This window comes from Balaenoptera musculus, chromosome 3, assembly GCF_009873245.2.
Source record: "Balaenoptera musculus isolate JJ_BM4_2016_0621 chromosome 3, mBalMus1.pri.v3, whole genome shotgun sequence".
Taxonomy (NCBI): Eukaryota; Metazoa; Chordata; class Mammalia; order Artiodactyla; family Balaenopteridae; genus Balaenoptera; species Balaenoptera musculus.
The window spans coordinates 53093713-53103202 of record NC_045787.1 but is presented as its reverse complement, the minus strand read 5'-3'; the positions used below and the strand labels follow the sequence as shown (position 1 = coordinate 53103202).

Here is a 9490-nt window from a genome sequence, read left to right as displayed (position 1 = left end):
TCACATATATTTCGAATACGGTTGTCAAATGACAAATATTTTAAGGTAGTTTCTTTTTTATTGGAATATTATTGCATTTATAGATAATTTTGGAGGAAATAACTATGACACTGCACCATCCTATCTATAAAGATGGCATAATTCTCCATTTATTGGGCCCTTCTACATTCTTCAGTGTTTTAACTTTCTCCATAACTATCTTATAGATTGTTAGATTTCTGAATACCTTATTTTTTTTTTTTTGCTTTTTGTTTTTTTTTTGCTTTTGTGAATGAGATTTTTTTCTATTTCATTATTGATATTGTGTAGGAACACTATTGAGTTTTGGGCAGTAATTTTATTTTATACCTAGGAACCTTACTGAATTTTATTAGAAATCTAGGTTCCCAACTCTTAATCCTCACTGGAAAATAAATAAAATGAATGAAAGAGTTGGAGTTGAAGGTCACAGGAGGATTTTTTGGAGACAACTAGGGATGTGTCATGAGTCCTTCCCATCAAATGGAAAGAGATCGGTAGGAGCTACTTTCTCCTTCATCTCCAGCAAGATATTAGGGATTTAAAGAGCCTAAGGAAATGTGTCCTCTACAGCCTATGGTTCTAGGTGAACTAGGGCTCCTGACTTCCTGTGAGAAACACAAAGGGGATGGCTGAGCAAAGGAAAGGTGACTGTACTAGTGGCTTGGACCATGAGAATTTGTCAGGGCAAATGATGCTGGAATGTTTCTTATGCATGAGGTATAGTTCAATGGAGAACGTGCTTGTGTAGGGCCTTTACGAGTCATGTTCGAGAGAACTGCCTCGATGGGTAAAACACCACAACAGAAGGAAACTGTCAGATATCCAGGGAGTAGAGGAAGGAGCTAATGATCAGTTGGACTCGCCACTCCAGGGAACTACAGGTGAGAAAGCCCTGATAATGGGGGAAAGATTGCTAAAAACCAAAAATATGCCTCTGAAAGATGGCCTTAACCCCAAAACTAGAGGAAACTAAGGTCACCTTATGTTATTCAGAGTGACTCTACAGGGGATGAGATGGCCCTAAATTTCATTCAAGGATAGGGAAAGAACTAGAATAAATGTAAAAGGGCAGCGGGAAACAAAAAGAAAGTTGTTTTCTGATTACATCCCATGAGTCCTGCTTGTTTGGTGTAATCGTGACATGATATGAGATATGAGAGGTAGTATATTGTAGAGGTTAGATACTGGGCTCTGGAGCCAGATTTTTGAATCCTAGCTTTGTCTTTACTGAATGTTTAACCTTTCTCTGCTTCAGTTTCCTCCTTTGTAAAGTATGACATTGTGTTGTTATGAGCATTAAATAAGTTAATATGTTTAAAGTGCCTCAAACAGTGCCTGCCATGTCGTAAGCAGGCAGTAAATGTTAGCAAAGATGATTAAAATAACTGTGTTTATAGTTAATTGTAAAAATACTCAATTACTACATAAAGTTCATGTGTGAGAGACACAACACACTTACTGAAGGTATTTGAAAATTTGGAAATAGTTTAAACAATGCAACTCAATTATTTTCAGTGTAGTGGCTTATCTGTCTGAGAACAGGCTTCAAGTTTTTTTTTTTTAAGATGAGAACACAGTTTTTTGTTTTTTTTTTAACTGTCAGGGAGTTTTATTTTTATTTTTAAACTTTTTAATTAATTTATTTATTTTTGGCTGCGTTGGGTCTTCGTTGCTGCTTGCGGGCTTCAGTAGTTGTGACTCGCGGGCTCTAGAGCGCAGGCTCAGTAATTGTGGCACACGGGCTTAGTTGCTCCGCAGCATGTGGGATCTTCCCGGACCAGGGCTCGAATTCGCGTCCCCGTCATTGACAGGCGGATTCCTAACCACTGCGCCACCAGGGAAGCCCGAGAACACACTTTTTTTTTTTCCTTCTAAAATGAAGGCTGAACCTTTTCAGGAAGACGGCAGCGAAAGCGAAGAAGGAAGGTTGGCTGTGTGACGCCCCTGCCCCTCCCAATGCTGAAACCAAAACAAAGGCTTTGACAGCCAAGGGGGCAGCACTGAACGGCACCCACAAGCACAAGAAAAAGAAGAGCCACACGTCACCCACCCATGGCAGTCCAAGATACTGCTGCGCCGAAGGCAGCCCGGATATCCTCGGAAGAGCACTCCCAGGAGAAACACGTTTGACCACTACGCTGTCACCAGGTTCTGCCTGACCACCGAATCGGCCACGAAGATAGAGACAACACAACATACCTGTGTTCACTGTAGATGGAAGGCCAACAAGCACCAGCTCAGACAGGCAGGGAGGAAGCTCTATGACTCAGACGTGGCCAAGGTCAACGTCCTGATCAGGCCTGATGGAGAGAAAAAGGCTTATGTTCCACTGGTTCCCAACCGTGATGCTTTGGTGTTGCCCACAAAATTGGGATCACCTAAACTGAGTTCAGCTGACTAATTCTACATATAAATTTTTCACCATAAAAAAAGATAATAAAGGCTGACTGTACCTCTAATTGAGTATCACTAGTATTGAAAATTCCACAAAACCACGCTGGGGGCTTCCCTGGTGGTGCAGTGGTTGAGAATCTGCCTGCCAATGCAGGGGACACGGGTTTGAGCCCTGGTCTGGGAAGATCCCACATGCCGCAGAGCAGCTGGGCCTGTGAGCCACAATTACTGAGGCTGCGCGCCTGGAGCCTGTGCGCCTGGAACCTGTGCTCCGCAACAAGAGAGGCTGCGATAGCGAGAGGCCCGCGCACCGCTATGAAGAGTTGCCCCCACTTGCCGCAACTGGAGAAAGCCCTCGCACAGAAACGAAGACCCAACACAGCCATAAATAAATAAATAAAATTAAAAAAAAAAACAAAAAACAATGCTGGGTGGGCTCCACAAAAATTCATGCTAGGTGACTTTAGGTGCTGAAAAGCTTTTTTTGTTTGTTTTTGGTTTTTGCTTGTTTGTTTGTTTTTCCTCACCTCTTGTCAATTCCCTATTGATTTCCTTTTGGACTGCTCCCGAACTCTCCATCCCCAAGCGTTCCATCCTATCCTCTATCTTGAGCTCAAGACTACCCACTAACAACTCAGAGAAAATCATTTGGGAAGTTGTGCTCCAACTCCCTTTCTAACCCCCTATTCCTTCCCCTATCTGGTTTTGCTTTCCTAAAAAAAAGTTTCTTCCTTCTTTCCAAGGTGACCTTCTCAATCCAAGTTCTCATTTCTGTCCACTATTAGCTGCTCCATTAATTACCCTCTCTCAACTTCATGTTCAAATTTTCCTCCAATTATTTTTTTATCTGCATGGTATCAGAATTCCCACACTAAATCAAGAGGAAGAAAAATATTAACAGAAGCTGAAATTCCTCATAACGAACCAAAATACCTCCAATCCAAAAGTGAATAAATAACACTATTTAATCAATCATAGGGTTGGAGGCTGGAGGTGGGAAGAGGTAAAGGGGGTGGAGAGACATATCCATGACACAAAATAAACTTCAATAAAAAATAAATAAATAACTTGGTTTCTTGTGCCCCCAGACAACTGCTGATTTGCTTTCTATCACTTTAGGTGAGTTCACCTTTTCTATAAATTTATATAAATGGAATAATACAATAGGTTCTTTTTTTATCTGGATTCTTTCACTCAGACTAATTATTTTGACATTCATAAATTTTTTTTTATATACATAGCTCATTCCTTTTTATTGCTGAGTAGTATTCCATCCTAAGGACGGAACATAATTTTTTTTATCTGTTCACCTGTTGGGCACTTGGGTTTCTTTTGGAAGTGTTCTATCATAAATAAAGCTGCTAAGGAACACTTTTATACAAGTCATACATGGACATATGCTGTCATTTTCCTTGGGTAAATATGTATGCGAGGAATGGCTCAGTTAGTATGGTAGGAGTATGTTTAACTTTTTTTAAGCAAAGGACAAACTGTTTTCCAAAGTGGTGTACCTCTCTGAACATTTTAAACATTTCCAACATCCATTTTATTTTTTTTTGTGGGTACATTATATGAATGGAAAATATGCGGAGTTAAATAGTGTGACTACTACAAGATAAGGTTTCTAAAGAAAAATCATGTCTAGTCAGCTATGTTTTCGGTCAAGTCCTAGGAATATAATCCTCCGTGTCTGCTCTGCTGAACAACACACTTTGAGTATTCAACAACGTGAGCACATGTGCCAAACAGAAATGCATTCACCGACCAAACAGCAGCTGTCCTTGGAAGGGTGGCTGATGAACCGGCAGGGCTGTGGTAGCACTGAAGGCTAAGCAGGGTGGCCTCGTTCCAGGAGCCTAACTCTCTCATTCAGTTTAATGGTTTTGGCAACATGTGCTACTTATGTCGTCCTTATTTTGATGAAGCTTCCAGTTTTCATTACCCCTGTGGGAAATCTATTTTAAACAAGCCGCTGATGGCACTGTGTATATACACACACATGTTCGCACACAGAATTACATATAGAAACCTGGATATCTTCTCTTGCTCCACGAAGACTGAAGGTCACAGTTGTGACTCGATCTGTGTTATGACCGTCTGAGCATCTTTTCGCTTCTAAGTTACTAAACTGAGTGGGAAACCTGTGGCGTTGACTTAGCAAGCTTCCCAAGCCAGGGCTAGGATAAGCAGGAGGTCAGTGTGGACTGGTGAGAGAAGCTGGATAAACTCCAGCCTGAAACTGTGGGGAGAGATAAGGGCTCACGCTGTGGCCACTGGAGGTGGCGGTGGGACAGATCATGATTAGGTACAAATGGTGTCAGGGTGGCAGACTGCATGTAGGAGGCGCTCTCCTGGGTACTGCTGATGGTCAGTCCCAAACTTTCTGCTGCATCACCACTCATCCAAACTAAGAAGAAATTTTCCTTAGAGATGGCACTTTGGCGAGTTACTGGCTTTCTCCATTTAGTTCTGCTGCATTCTTGTCCCCTGCACTGTATAATGAATTAAAGCACAATGCATCAAAACTGTGATGCAAGACACTTCAGGCCATTCAGGCTACACAGAGATTTGTAAGTTATAGCTCAGCACAGGCTTCAGTGATTAACTTTTGTTTTTGGCCAGGCCCTCCCTGTTTTGCTTCCCTCCAGGCTCTGGTTCTTCCTCTAGGCTTGACCTCTGAGGCTTATTCAATTCTCAGCCCAAACCAAGGCAGGTCCACTTTAAGGGATCATGGTCTTTTCCTTACTGACTCTTGGGCTCCTTGCAGTTTCAGGGTGAAAGGGTCTTCTTGCACTGACCTCAGCCAGATCCCTTAAACAAAGGGGGAACTATGCCTTACTCTCCCCTTCTCCATTCTGGGGACCCCAGAGCATCTTACACTCTTCACAGATAACAGCTGCCATGTTTTCCCCGATTCTCTGGTTCTTTTTAATTCCATACTCTACCCTCTTTGGAGAAACCCCCAATTCCCGTTAACCAATACACTTCCCCCCTTTCAGAAAGCCACCTCTAGGCTGTGCCGCCTCAGATAGCATCACTGTCATGAGCTCAGTGGTTATACATAAACTAACAAAGTTCACTGGGAAAAGTACTGCCCTAAATTAGTTTATGGAAAGGACAGGCTTTTAAGTAAAAAAGACTGAATTCATTTACTAACTGGGTAACTCTGGGCAAGTTACATTGAACCTGTTTCCTAGTCTGTGAAATGAGGATAATAATATTTATTTCTCAGGGTTGTTTATGAAGATTGGGTAGGATGTTGTGGGCAGAATTACTCTAAGCCATGAGTTTCTTTTAATGCATATGGTCAGGGAGGGTCACAAAAGTGTCAGGCTTGGTTTCAATCTCGACTCTGGTACCAGCTGTGACCCTGAACAGCTTGCTTAATTCTTGGAGTTTCAGTTTCCTCATCTGTATAATTAGGCTAATGATACAAAAGCCTTGCAAGGATTGAGACCAGGCATTTTCATATGCACTGAGCCTAGTATTTTTGCATAAAAATGACACAGATCCAAAGGTTAGTATAATTCGAGAACTTAAGATGTCAAGACTTCCTGGAATTCCCATTCTGCCAAAAGCAGAGGATCCAGTACTTTCTGCTTAACCTCGCTGATAATTTTCAGATCCAGACCACAGGAAAAGCAGTCAGGGAACACGTTACTTTCTACCCAATTCTGAACAATTGGAAACAATTGGACAGGAATGTGAACATGACTCTCACCTTCAAATTCATAAGAGCCGTGGAAGAAAATGCCAGATGTGGTTTGACATGAACTTCAGGGAGCCAGTGGCCCCAAAGCCTGACTCTTCTGTTACTCATGCCTGATTGGCTCCCTTTCCAACTGGAAAGGACTTTCATCCCTTCTCTATGTCCACACTTGGAATCCTGCTCCTATGTCATTGGAAAAAACTGAGGTCATCCAGCACACGCTTCCTCGGTTTCCCTACCTTCCACCTTCCCTCGTTCATCTGCATCCATCCTCACTGGTCTCCTTTCCTCTCTGCATGGCTGACTACTGAGGCCCACCATCCATCTCAGTCTTTTATATGGGACCTCAGAACTCAGGACAACACTAAATTCCCTTGAATCATAAATTCCTTTCTTTCTACTTACTGCCCTTCTTTTCTTTCCTCAGGCGCAGCTATTTTCTTATTTCTCTCATTATATAATTGTTGTCCTCGACCCTGAAGCTCCTTCAAACTGCTCCCCTCCCTGTCATGACCAACATTCTTCCATGAATAGTCTACACACACCAACTCGAGTCCTTGACCACCTTATCACAGAGCTGCATCTGCCCTCTGCCAGCACCATTTCCCACTTTCTGACCCCTCAGAAGACAAAAGGTTTTGTCTTGGTTTTCGGTTGCCTGGACCCCTCTACAGCTGGTGACACTGCAGACCCCCTCTTCCCTCTTGGAACTCCTCCCTCACCCTCCATCACCTCCCTTCCCTTTGGTTTTCTTCCTAGTTTTCTCATTATTATTCCACAGTCTTCTTCATGGCCAACTCAACCTCTGCCAGTACTCCCAGGTGGAGTTTGCCCAGACTCTGCCCATTGCCTTGCTGTCGTTCTTAGTTTATTCACATCCCTTGAGCAATCTCATTTACCCAGGACTGGCTACATAATTTGTGAGGCTTAGGGCAAAATGAAAATGCAGGGTCCTTTGCTCAACAATGATTACAAACTTCAAGATGACATGAGCAGAGCATGGGTTTCAAGCATGGGTCCTTGGCAACTGCACGAGTTGCATGTTCATGAAGCCGGCCCTGTGTTCAACTGTAGAACTTCAAGTGCACAGTGTCTCCTAGGTCTGTATTTCCAGCCCAGACCCCTCTTCTGTGCTCTAGGCTTAAACACTATTCTTTATGAACAACACTCCCTCTTGCTCCAGGTAGATTTTGTTTTACTCCTGATGCTTTCACTCACCAGCTGTGTGATGTTGGGTAAGACACTCACTGTCTCTGAGCTTCAGTGTCAGTGTAAACTCTGCAAGGCTATGAGAGAGCTTGTGCAAGTATCAAGCTGGTAAGTCAATCATAGATGTTGATAATATACCCTATCAACAGCTATAAACTGTCCACCTTCATAAAAGGTAAAAAGTCCCGAAGCAGGAAGACTTGGTAGCTGCTACACTATCAGTGCTGGCTCCTTACCAGTGGTTTGGAAATTGTGCACATTAGGACAAATAAGTAGTAACCTTTGCAAAGAGCTTGGGACTAATTTTTGCCCAAAAGTGGTTATTTAAAAAAATACGCAATATTATATTGCAACCAAAGAAAAAGGACTCAGAGTATTCACTCACCAAAGATCTAGTCAGTCTGGTTCTAGGAGCTTGACATCATGTGCTTTGATCTGATGGCCAGGCTCCCATCTCACAGAAGCAAAGAAAGTGAACTCACGCAGCAAAACCAGACCACTGGGCTGCAAACGCCCACAGTGAGATTGCTTGTTTGCTGAGTGATGCGTGTATTTCCTACTTTCTACTGGGCATAACCAAGATATCCTGCTGGAATCTAAAACTCAACGTGTCCCACACAGAACTCAACCATTCCCTTCCTTCTCAAAGCTGCTTCTTTTCCTCAATCCTGTATGTCAGTTACTGACCACCAAGTCACTGAAGCTAAAAACCCGATCAGTTTGTACTGTGCCCTCCCTCCTTCACCCCGGCAAACCCCGGCCCCTCCCCAGACACATCGGAAGCAAGACAGACAGTAAGCACATCTAGAATCATGGAGAGGATGATGGTCAGATGTGACAAGATAAAAATAGAAAACGGCACTGTATGACAGTACGCATCATAAATAAAAAAGATAATTTACCACATAAGATATTGTTTATAATAATATTGATTTCATATTTATAGCCCCAATCATATTAATACTATGATTGATATTTTTCTTTCTTTTACCATTATTTCTCAGGTAGAATTACCACCCAGACTATTTAAAATGGCCCATAAATCAACAAGAAAAAGCAGACATACGTCGAGGAGTGTGCAAAGAATATGAGCAGGCAGGCCACAGAAATCACACAGATGGTCCACATCCTTCTCAAAAGGATCCCAATCTAGTAATGATTAGGGAAATGCAGATTAAAATGATGAAATAATTTCCACCCATCAGATTGGTTAAGAAAGAAAAAAGGATGATTAGTTTTGACCAGGTGGTGGTAAAGGGTAGTGTCTGAAGGCAAACAGTACTTAAAATGCCTATGACTTTGAATCAGAAATTCTACTAGGTGGCTATCCTAAGAAATTCTTGCACATATGCACAAAGAGACATTCATAAAGGTGTGTGGTAGCAAAAAAGGGGGCGGGATAACCTAAATGTACATCTGTTGGAAACAATTAAGCAAATTATATTGTATCTATACAAGAATACTAAAGAACAGATGAAAAGAATGAAATGTGTTTATAAATTCTAACTTGGAAAATCTCTACACATTGTTAAGTGAAAAAAGGTTGTCATTTCTGTAAAATGAAAACAAAGTAAAACTTAATTGTATCATACTTACAGAAATTGTATAGACAGATTTGGAAGGGTCTGCACCCAACGATTAGGAGTGTAGGGTGGGGAGTGTCATGGGGGAGGAGGATGAAGGGGAGCTTGGCACTTTTTACTCTGTGTAATTCCCTGTTTGAATTTGTATAATGAGAATGAGTGGCCATATTAATTATGTAACTTAAAACTATAATTTTAGTTATTTAAAAAAAAAACCATGGCTGAGTCATTCGTTATCTCACTCTCGGACCAAAATACTTGATTTTATACATGTTTGTATAATCCAAGTGAGGTTTATAAGCTATGTCTATCAGAGCCCCTCGACATGCTTGGCTTGGGGGTGGGGGACCACACCAACAGATCCCCCAGGCCCCGCACCCTGTGGATTTAATTCAATATATATGAGATGGTCCCAGGAATTTGCATTTTTAACAAATTCATGATCAGTGTTGGAGAACTACTAGAGCAGGGAATTAACTGTATTTGGGTTTCTTTGCCCCTTGAATGGTTTTAAATTCCTGGTTCTCTATAAGGAGCCTAGAAAATCAGACAGATTAACACAGTGTAGGAAAAG

General features: G+C 41.9%; 1 pseudogene; it reads left to right on the top strand.

Annotated features, from left to right (window-relative positions):
* The first annotated feature begins 646 nt into the window (after nucleotides 1-646).
* On the top strand, nucleotides 647-2422 carry LOC118892487 (annotated as a pseudogene).
* The last annotated feature ends 7068 nt before the right edge of the window (nucleotides 2423-9490 follow it).